We start from the raw sequence: 11,773 nt of genomic DNA on the forward strand, positions 1-11,773 counted from the left end.
TCTGCCTTTGGCTCAGGTCTTGATACAAGCAAGGGTCCTGGTATTGAGGGCTCCTTGCTCAGCGGGAAGCCTGCTTCTCTCTCTGCTGCTCCCCCTGCTGTGTTCTCTCTCTTTGACAAATAAATAAATAAATAAATAAAGTCTTGAAAACAAAACAACGAAAAAACCCAGCTCAAGATAATAATCCTTAAGCTGAAGAGCCGAATTTTGGGGAGACATATTTCACTCCCCAACATTTGCATCTTTGAGATTTGAGTCTCCATGTGTTGTCAAGGGGCATTTTGTTGACAGTTTGCCCTAAATCCAATGGTTGTACAGGGCATTGATTTGAACAGTGACTTTTCAAAGAAACAACATGATTCAGGAAGCCAAGAAATACCAGCACTTCAGAATTCTAGGGCACCAGCAGAATCGTTATTACTTAAGCCACCATTAGTAGGGATGGCAGATATACTGAGGAGCCCAGCTACTGCTGGGATAGCTGGGGTGAATATGGTTTCCAGACTCGTCTTTGTGGTGTGGGGAGGAAAAATTTTCCTCTACTTTCTTGGGGTTCCTGGCTGGGTCTGAAAATTAAACCGATAAAGACAAAGTAACAGGAGAAAAGGATATAAATTGATTTAATACAAGTTTTATGCAACATGAGAACTTACATATGGAAATAAAGACCTGAAGAAACAGACCTCCAGCTGTAGGGAAGGCACTTCTCTTAGGAGGATTTTATCATCAGTTTAAGGGAAGAAGGACAAGGGAGGGAGATCAAAATATCTTCTTACTCTGGCTGTTTTTCCAGACTCCTTCAGCATAAAATGTTCACTCTGCCAAGGTGCCATTTTTGGGATAGTGTGTCCTGAATCCCATCAGTGGTTTGGAGCTTCCCTAATGCCATTACCATGCAGCTGTTTCAATGAAGGCAAGTCACAGGAAGAAAGTAATGCAAATTTTTGAAAAAGATTTTATTTATTTATTTGAGAGAGCGAGAGCACAAGCAGGAGGAGGGCCAGAGGGAAAGGGAGAAGCAGATTTCTCTGCTGAACAGGGAGCCTGATGTGGGGCTCTATCCCAGGACCCTGGGATCATGACCTGAGCTGAAGGCAGATGCTTAACCAACTGAGCAACCCATGTTCCCCAAGTAATGCAAATTTATAAAAAGACTGAAGAAAATTAAAAATGCAAGATTAAAAATTAAAATATTAAGAACAGGGGGCGCCTTGCTGACTCAGTCAATAGAGCATGTGACTCTTTTTTTTAAATAGTTTTTTAAAAAAATATTTTATTTTTTTGACAGAGATCACAAGTAGGCAGAGAGGCAGGCAGAGAGGAGGAAAGCAGGTTCCCCGCTGAGCAGAGAGCCCAATACAGGGCTCGATCCCAGGATCCTGAGATCATGACCAGAGCCAAAGGCAGATGCTTAACCCACTGAGCCAACCAGGCACCCCTAGAGCATATGACTCTTGATCTTGGGGTCATGAGCTCAAGCCCTATATTGGGTCTAGACCTAATTTTTTAAAAATTGAAAAATTATTAAAATTATTAAGAACAGAACTTTAAAAGTGAAATAGTAATAAAAGCTTTAAAATGAACCAACTCTACTTCTGTTTCAAGATAGCCATTGAGCTCATTCTTTTAACTTCCATTCAAATTACATCAAAATATCAAATATTAAAATAGAAGAAAATGGTATCAATGGTAGAAAACAGCAGAAGATGCCATTAATTAGCTAGATTTGCAAACTATGATGAAGTGGCATCGGGGTGAGATACGATTCCACGGTTCAGTATTCTTCAGGAACGAAGGTGATATTCAGCTAGGAATAAAGTGCATGCCCTAGCTTGGAATTTTTGAGTGATAGGAATTCCTTTTGGTCTGGTCCAGAGTAAATCTCCATGATCTGGAAGCATAAGGCCAAACGTCCCTGCACCCAGTACATAATGTGGAGGGAAAATAGGATGTCAGGAGTTCAGTCAGTTCATAGCATATGTCTTACTCAGCAGGACAAGGATGACTCCCAGTCCTGCAGTGTGAATTTCTTGGTCAGTCTGTCTGGATGCTCCAGCTCTGTTCTCCAGAAGATTTTTCCTTATCCTTCACAGGGCATGTGGCTTCATGGTCAAAGGGTTGAGCAATCACAGGCCCTTTTTGTCCCAGAGACTTAATTCTGGAGGGCTTTGAGATCTATCAATTTGCTGGACAGAAGGTGTGCACTGTTGATCATGTTTCTATTCTGAGCACTACTACTTTGCTTCTTCATTTCTAAAGGACAGACTGGGAGCAGTGTTTTTCAACTATTGGCCACGAGCAATTAGTGAGGTGTGAAGTCAATCTAATGAGTTGCCACTAGCAATTTAAAAAGAAAGAAAAAACAGAATAGGGGCACCTGGCGCTGGCTCAGTGGTAGAGCATACAACTCTTGATTTTGGGGTTCTGGGTTCAAGCCCCATGTTGGGCTAAGAAAAACAGAAAAGAATAAAATCTATCCAGCACATTGCACATAGCAAAGATAAGTGTTGTTTGTTAATTATTTTGCTGTTATAAATATATTTGAATATGTGTACTGGTTTGCAGTGCAAAAGTATATAGGTTACTGAACATCACTGCAGATCTCATTTTCTAAAAGCACTCTTTTGAAGAGGCCTGATGAAAAGATTTCTGTAACTAAAATGATGACAACAAGTAATTCAGACAGAGGTAGGGTTTTTAAAAAATTGAGGTATGGGGGGTGGTGGTGCTTGGGTGGCTCAGTGGGTTAAAGCCTCTGCCTTTGGCTTCGGTCATGATCCCATGGGATCAAGCCCCGCATCGGGCTCTCTGCTGTGCCAGGATCCTGCTTCCTCCTCTCTCTCTGCCTGCCTCTCTGTCTTCTTGTGATCTCTGTCAAATACATAAGTAAAATATATTTTTTTTAAATTGAGGTATTGGGATAATTACTTCTATTTTCTCTTTTGTTTTGGGTATCAAAACAAAGATTGTAGATACTTTAGCAATGAAATTGAAAAATTAGTGCTAGAGTTATTAGAATAGCTCAAGCCATACTTTATAAATTTTGGAGCATTTCTGCTTTCTCCACAGCATTTGCCCAGTTTTTTGCTCATTGGGAACTCTATGAATATTTGTTAAATAAAGGAATAAAACAAAGAATGAAGTAGACTGGGGTGCCTGGCTGACTCAGTTGGTAGAGCACGTGCGACTCGATCTCAGGGTTCAAGCCCCAGGTTGGGGGTAGAGATTACTTAAAAAAAAAAGAAAGAAAGAAAGGAAAAAGAATGAAGTGAACCATTCCTGTTGCCTACTTTTTTTTTTTTTTTTCCCAAAGATTTTATTTATTTATTTGATAGAGAGAGATCACAAGTAGGCAGAGAGGCAGGCAGAGAGAAAGGAGGAAGCAGGCTCCCTGCTGAGCAGAGAGCCCAATGCGGGGGCTCTATTCAATGCCCCTGAGATCATGACCTGAGCCAAAGGCAGAGGCTTTAACCCACTGAGCCACCCAGGCGCCCCTTGCCTACTTATTTTGACCAGAACCTACTTTTCCAGTCTGATTTTCCTCTATACATCTTATGATCCTACACTGTGAATATTAATTTGCCTTTGGTGTTCTGAAAGAACATTTTTAAAATTTGCCAGATTTGAAAATGATACTTATTTTGGGCAAACCAAGCACTCTAGTTACATATTTAATATAAATATTTAAAGAAATGAAACAAAAGCTAACATATGTTTTTTTTTTTTTAAATTTAAGGATTTTATTTATTTATTTGCAGACAGAGATCACAAGTAGGCAGAGAGGCACGCAGAGAGAGGAGGAAGCAGGCTCCCCACAGAGCAGAGAACCTGATGCGGGGCTGGATCCCAGGATACTGAGATCATGACCTGAGCCGAAGGCAGAGGCTTTAACCCACTGAGCCACCCAGGTGCCCCAACATATGGTTTTTAAAATGCAGTTTTTCCTTTTACTATGTTTGTGTGGACAAACCTCAACATTTGTCTTCTGGTTAAAAAAAACAGGTGTTAGTAATCAGAAAGGGTGTACCATATTAGGATTCCAAATAGTACAGAAATAAGAGAATTTTCCTTATGTTGTAAATTGCCTTCTCAGCTTTCAAGGCTTTAGAAATTGTATTCTGGCTTACCGGTTTTTTCATTTTTCCTTTCACAGTACAATGTGCTCATTTGTGTACACTTATGTTCAATGTCTATGATAATGATTGCTGTGTATGACTGATCCACAATTGGATAAATTATGAAGATACATTTTTCTCTTAATTATATTATGGGATTCTGCAGGAATGTTTTAACAGTACAATATATGCCATAATGAAAATATGTAAGCCAAAATTTCCTGGGCACAAGAAAGTACTTCAGTTATGTTGGTCCTGCCCAGCAGGCTTTGACCATCTTGCAAGTTGTAGATACTGGCTCTGTGGGAGGTCTTTCTGGAAACAAAACTCACAAAGCTGAGTTGTGAAGCTCTGAGGAGGAAGGAGAGGGAGCTCTGTCCTCTGACACTATTGTTGCCTCTAGAATACTTTATTCCCTGCCCCACCCCACCCCCAACCACCAGGAGAAAACAATGAAACAAATTGCAGGAAAAGAGAAAATAGAGTAAGTTCACTTTAATTAAGCATGCTTTCTGCCTTTAAAAAAGTACTCATTCTGGGGCGCCTGGCTAGCTCTTTAGGAACAGCATTCGACTCTTGATCTTGGAGTTGTGATTGTGAGTCCCACTTTGGGTGTAGAGATTACTAAAAAAAAATGCACTTAAAAAAAAAAAAGTATTCACTTAAAAAAAAGTATTCATTTTGTGATGGGAACTGAACATCTTTTAAGAAGTATAAACTGGGTTATAAGGAAATCTTAATTGAATTGAAAGACCTCACCTAGACAGGCACAATTCTATTTTGTCTTTACCTAGCCTTGAGAAGCTAGATTATTTTGCCAAGATATTATAGTAGGGAACCTGGAGTTCAGAATTCCAGTATCTAGTCCAAGCTCTTGTTTGAGTTTGACAGTTTAGCCTGTATCTCCTTATTTGTAAGGTGAAAAGTGCATTTGCTTGTAACGCATGTATTCTTTTTACGATTTTTACGTAATCTCTACACCCAGTATGGGGCTCGAACCCACAAGCCTGATATCAAGACCCACATGTTCTGCTGATTGAGCCGGCCAGGTGCCTCTGCTTGTAATATTTTTGATATGTCCATATAGAAAGGGGAAACAATTATATAGGCTTGTTCTAGAAAAAATATGAATAGTCCACTTAAATATGGAGCGCTTTGGGGTGACTGGATGTCTTAGTCAAGTGGCAGACTCTTGATTTTTGCTCAGCTCATGGTCTCAGGGTCCTGGGTTTGAGCCTTATATTGGGCTCCTGATCCACCAGGAGTTGGCTTTAGGATTCTATCTTTCCCTCTGCACGCCACCCCTCCACCCGCTCTTTCTTGTGCTCTCTCTATATGAAATGAATAAATCTTTAAAAGAAATGGAACACTTAAAAATGTTTTTGTCTATTGGCAAAGAGTTTAGCTTTAACTTTTTTCCCTCTGTACACCAAATACATTTCAACATGTAGACTTTGCTAGCATTTAAAATCTTTACATAGGTTACCCATTTAATAGTACCTATAATAATAGTGACTTTTTTACTAAGTAATCTCTACCCCTATAGTGGTGCTCCAACTCACAACCCCAAGATCACGAGTTGCATGCTCCACCAACTGAGACAACTCAGGCACCCCTAAAAACCTGACATTTTTCAGAGCTCATTTTGTGCTAGGCATTTTACTAAGATCTTCCCCTGTAGTAGTCTTATTTAATTTAGTTGTTTTGTAGGTATGCATTCCTTCCATTAACTAAGAGCCCAGCACTGTGAAAAAGTGTTAATTTATGAAATCAAGTACTTCAGGGGCACCTGGATGGCTCAATTGATTAAGCATCTGCCTTTGACTTGGTCATGATCCTAGGGTCCTGAGATCAAGTCCTGTATCCAGCTCCTTTCTTAGCAGGAAGCCTGCTTCTCCCTCTGCCTACTGACCCTCCTGCTTCTGCTTTCTCTGACAAATAAATAAAATCTTAAAAAAAAAACAATTTCTGTGAATTCCTCACATTCCTGAATAATGAAAGATTATCAAAATAATAATTTTTGAAACTGGGTGACCAATACGTAGGGCTTCATTATACTATTTTACTTTTGTTTACCTATGAAAATTTCTGTGATAAAAAGTGAGAAACACAAATAGGAAGCAACTCTTCCCAAGATCAGCTGGTCTGCTTTTATGTTTTTTTTCTCTGTTTCCAGCTTAGCATGACAGTTGCTTACATATGGGGATGAATTTTTCTGTAGCTGGGGAGGGAAAGATTGGTGGCATTTATACTGTGACATCCCTCCCCTGTTCTTTCTAATGAACGCTGGAAGTTTCTTTACTTTTTTTTTTTTTTTTGAAACCTCTGTCGTACACATAGGAATCTATACAAAGATGTTAATGGCTTTCTTTGGTGGCAGGTTCAAGAGATGGCACAGTTGGGGACCTTTGCTCTTTTTTTTTTTTTTAAAGATTTTATTTATTTATTTGACAGAGAGAAATCACAAGTAGATGGAGAGGCAGGCAGAGAGAGAGAGAGAGAGGGAAACAGGTTCCCCGCTGAGCAGAGAGCCCGATGCGGGACTCGATCCCAGGACTCTGAGATCATGACCCGAGCTGAAGGCAGCGGCTCAACCCACTGAGCCATCCAGGCGCCCCACCTTTGCTCTTTTTATCCACCAGAATCACTTCCTACCCTCATTTGGGAAGAGCAGCTTCCTTCCTATGGAGACCAAATCCTTCCTGACTCCTTATAGTTCTGGTGGGGCTACTACTCAAATTACCCCACCTCTTGTCTATAGGACTGGGTGTATGATCAGAGACTGGATACACATATACTCTACTTGTTGTTGACCACATTAACTGACCTATGGACGGACACACGACCTGAAACAGGTCAGTTGGGATCCTTTCCTACAATCTTATTTACAGATGGTAAAATAAAAATAAAATAAAATAAAATAAAATAAAATAAAATAAAATAAAATAAAAGCCTCTTTTTTCCCTGGGATTGCTAGCCTGAGGTCATGGAGCTGTCCCTGGTAATGCTTTCTCCACCCACCAGCCTATAGAAGCTCATATGTAATAGGAAAGAATAAGGTTTAAACATTGAAGACAGCAGGGAGAGGAAGAGTAGGATCAAAAGAGAATGAATATGGAAAAGAAATGATGATTCTAAATTCCTGGATCCTGTCATTCCTGAAGCCTCTATCCTTTCCTCCATTGTAAGGTGGGAGTCAGTACTGGCTCCTTTCCTCCAGTTAGTGTGAGTTGGGGTTTTGTTATTTATATCTAAAAGTAAGGTCATGAGGAGAGCTACTGCTCTGTACTTCAGGAGTATTATCTGAATTCTAGCTAAGAATTACCATCTAGCATAGTGTCTGGTACATGGCAAGTACTCAAGAAAGCTGTGTTGGGAGACTTCTAGTTCATCCTTGATAATTGCTAAGCTCTTTGGTTATTTCTGTGACTTTTTGGTGTCTTGATTAAAATAGAGATAATATTCATCTCCTTCACTTTCTTGCATTCTGAATATAACTTGAAGATTATTGCTGATTAAATTCAAATATCTTAAATATGGCTGTTTTCGCAACTGAAAGCAATATTTTTGCATAGCTAGAAAAACTGACTTTCAACCCGATTCCTAGTGCAGTTTTCTAAGAAACCCTTTCTGATGTGCAGCGTGGCAGGCCCACCTCAAAGCACATCAATCATCTTCCCAGCTATCAGGCACCTTTTACAGGATTTTCTGTGATCCCGGTGTCAGTGCACATTCTGTATCAAGGCAGAGGTGATATGTGGAAATCTGGCAGCTACTTAGAAGGGAGTCCAGGCAGTGCTGTGCCAGTGTAATTAATGAGAGTCATCGCTCTGGAAGCCCGAGGAGAGTGGGGGTGGGGAAGGATGTCTTTCACCAGTAAATGGCATTTAAGAAAAATCGGTGCTTTCATAGCCCTTTTGCTACACAGAGGAGGTTAAGTCAAAGGACTGCTGTGAAGGCCTTTCCGTAACTTGCTGCACAGAGAGGTCCCCGTGTACAGAGAAGCAAGGAAGATTCAACCCCAGACTTTTCAGCAGGGCTGATTTCAACCTTGAATTGAGCTAGCATAACAGCAGGAGTCCCTTATGCTGGGAAAAGGGGTTACTTCTTAAAGCAAGATTGTAGTTTAGGTTACCAATAGACCATGCAAAAAAGGTACAACTATATAGGACCTTTGTTCTACCTGCCCAAAGAAGTGTGAATTTAGATCCCATTTTTTTCTGATTCCCTTGTAGGCTGTGAAGGAAGGGGGTATTATTTGTTTTGTTTTTTTCTATTGACTATTCGGTAACCATGGAAAGGTTTGTGTAACCTAGAGAGGCTGTTTACTGCCCACTGTCTAATCCCTTTGTTACCATTCCCTGTGTTTGTCACCAGCGGCAGTGGGGAGAAATAGTTCTGTCTGGCTTCTAAACACTGAGCAATGTAACAATATTTTCCTGGTTTTAGTTGGTGATTTTTCTATGATATATGGAATTAAAAAAAAAAAAAAAAAGCTCAGAGGGAAAAGGTACCTTAAAAGATTTATGGATCTCTCCATATGCCCTAAACACTTAAGCACATGATTAAGTATGATTCGCGCAAAGGGAGGGAGAAAGGCCAGGAGATGGGGTTTTATCTGTTATCTGTAATGCTTTACTTAAAAAAGAAGGGGTAGGAAGCAGACATATTATATGGGCATTTGCTTTGATTTCAGTAGGTTCGAAATATTGCATAGTGGAAAAGTTTTGAAGTTCATACAGTTATGGAAATTGATTAAAACTTTCAAAATAAAGACTGCATTACAAACCAAGTGCTCTTATTGTGGACTTTGTGTCTGAGCTTATTTTAACCCATGCATCTGTGGTTTTTCAGGTATAAAAGAAAGACAAACCCAGGAGGTTTAGAGTGGGTAACTTCTTTGGTTGAGGGGTTGTCTTGATGGGTGTGTGTGTCTCTCTCTCTTATTCTCTCTTTTTGGCCTTCCTATTCACCAGTAAAACAAAGCTCTAAAAAACATATGTTTGGATGCAAAGCAAGAAGCAGTTTGAGGGTAGAAGAGTAGTTACCTGTTTAATTTCTTATACGCTGGGAATTTTTGTCCCGGCATGTTAAAAAAAAATCAGGGAGCTTTCTTTTTTTGGAGCTGAAAGACCTTATATATATATTTTCCCAAACTGAATTTTTCCTGGTACGCTGACATGAAGAAATTCAAATGACTATTTTGGTGTTTTTGTTTTGTTTTTTTTTTGTTTTGTTTTTTTTTTTGAGAGTCCAGGGTTGCTTTCAGGATAAAGTTTCTTCTTGCCCATGGTGCTTTGCTGTGACATTGTAATTGCCTCTGTTGAACTGAATAATACAAATGGGTTGTTTCTATGGTATCGGCTAAGTGGGATGAAAAGGTGAAACCCTAGATCTTGCGCTGAGAGGTCACGGTTCTACCACCCCCCACACTAACTGTCCATCAAAGCAGACGGGCAGCCCCGGCCCCGCTCTCCCTGCTCGAGCACTCATTTGTAACTTCCTGAGCAAATTCACGCATGAAAAAGAAAATGACTTTCGTTTATGTTGTCACTAAGCCCAGAAAATCCCTGCCAACCCTATGCTGCCAGCTTTTTTAGGACCTTCTTATTGGTGGAGAATTTTAAATTGAAGGTGAGTGAGGAGCAGAGTCTCGAAGTCCCTCCCAGCCAGGCTTTGAACTAACAATAGGGCAGGTTGAATGAAGGCTGATAAATGCAAATCCTGGAATCTTGAGACTGGATCACAGGGTGGCTGCCGAGGCCAGCGGTTGTCAGCCTTCCAGCAGCCGCACCAACCTGGTCAGTCACCCTGTCTGTGCGCGCAGTAGATTTCCTCGTTTCCTCGCTATTTGAGTGCCTACTGTGTGCAGGCTTTCCTCCCCCGTGGCTGTGCTCTTACAGCAGGTTCGGTGCTGGAGTCTGCCAGCCGTTAAATTAATTTGTTTGAATAATTGACCCGTTATCATGTAGGAGAAGCATCTGGAAGAAGAGACGGTGGCGGGGGGGGCGGGGAATAAGAGTGTTACCTACACTCCCCTCTTTCTCAGTCTAAGCTGCAATTTACTTAAGGCAGATCTCCTTGGTTATAAGGCATAGTAAGTGCTAGTTTCTTAGAATGGTAAGGTGACCCTAAGATGGACGGTTCGCGATTTTCATTAAGGGTTTTTTTTTTTTTTTTTTAAACTTTAGTGCAAGCTGCAAACGGTTCCCATTCTCTGCTCTCTCACTTCCAACTTTGTTTCTCCAAACTCCTTTATCCTACAAACACTGAAGCTCTTGAGAGCACTGCCTAAAACTGAGTATCGAGGAGGTGTCCCTGGGTTTGGGAATCTTTGAAAGCTACGCGGGAGAAAGGAAGACTTTATTCTTAGAACTTCTGGCTTTTGCTTGCCAGAGAGCCTCGCAAGGGCGCGTGGGCCCAGGGGTCCAGGTCCAGCCTTCAGCCCCCTACCCCTGGCGAGCTGGGGCCCTTGGAGGCGGTGGGAGCTCCAGTCCACTCTCTCCTGCTCCAGTTCCTGATTTCCTCCGGAGCTGCGGGGCTGGGAGGGAGGGGGCTCCAGTGTGAGCGTCAGAATTTGAATGAGAAAGCAGGTTGTGGCGGCGGCGCCCCGCTCTAGCCTGCGCGTCTCGGGGGCTTCTGCTGGCTGTGGCGAGAAGTGCGCTTCTAGGGGGCTTTTCCGTCCCTCGACAGGGTTTTCGACTTGGGAGTCACAAGGGCTCGCAACTCATTACCCCAGCACTTCGGAGGTTGCTCCTGTGCCAAGGACTCCCAGGAATCCGTCAACTGCTGAACACTCAAAGTTGAGCAGGTCAGTGCTTTGAGGGGGACCGGGCGGAACGAGAAAGAGGGCTGGTGGACCAGACCAGGTGTGCCAGAGAGCAGGTGGCCCGAGGTCCTCTCTCCAGTCCCGGCCGGGACACGCTCTCCACCGTGTGAGTATTGTTGTGCGTGGGGATCCTCCAAATCCCCTGCGCGGAGAAGTGGTCCACCGCGGGTCGTGTGTGTGCGTGTGGGGTGGTGGTGGTGGGAGGCTCTTAATTCAGAAGATGTGGGTATGCGCGTGCCCGCGCCAGAATTTAAATTCTCGAGTCACCCGTGTTGATGAGTGAGGTTTGCCCGTTGGAGGGTGAAGCTTTGCTGTAGGATGCTTCACCCACACGCGCGCTCCCAGGAACCCGGCTCTCACCTCCCGACGGCTCCGAGAGAGCAGGTCCGCGTTTCCCAGCAAGGGGAGTGCGGTGTCCATTACACTTGGGGAGTCTCACGGCTCTGCCTGCACTCACTGACCCCACTCAGGACCCTCTCGGTTCAGAAGACCGGGTACGCTCAGCGCCAGGAGGATTTACTCCATTACCCTTTCCTGGAATAAACGGGAGCACCGGAGCGACGCCGAGAGGGGCGGTGGGGGCAAGTCCCGGCCTCGCGGCGTCGCTCTCTGCGCCTGCGCGGGGTTCCCATGGCGACGGCGCCGCGAGTCGGAGATGCCACCCGGCTCGCCCTTAAGCCCAGTCCCCTGTTGAGCGTCGCGGCGGGCCCCCTCTCTCCTCCTTTTCTTTGTTGTTTGTAACTCGGGATGAGTTTATGATCTCATTTTTACGTTAGCAGTTCAGCATTAAAACAATAACCAACTAAATGGAAGTAGAAGACTCCCCCAT

The 11,773-nt window shown here is 42.8% G+C and overlaps 1 protein-coding gene across 2 annotated transcripts in view; it reads left to right on the forward strand.

Moving 5' to 3' along the window:
- The first annotated feature begins 10,672 nt into the window (after window positions 1–10,672).
- PLCH1 (phospholipase C eta 1) overlaps window positions 10,673–11,773 on the forward strand; it is a 216,306-nt gene continuing 215,205 nt past the window's right edge. Inside the window, exon 1 of one of the 2 annotated variants that reach the window (XM_059391691.1) lies at window positions 10,673–10,926. The gene's annotated coding sequence lies outside the window, so the exon portion shown is untranslated. The other variant, XM_059391692.1, reaches the window with a different exon arrangement.

This window comes from Mustela nigripes, chromosome 2 (genome assembly GCF_022355385.1).
Source record: "Mustela nigripes isolate SB6536 chromosome 2, MUSNIG.SB6536, whole genome shotgun sequence".
In the NCBI taxonomy this organism is placed as follows: Eukaryota; Metazoa; Chordata; class Mammalia; order Carnivora; family Mustelidae; genus Mustela; species Mustela nigripes.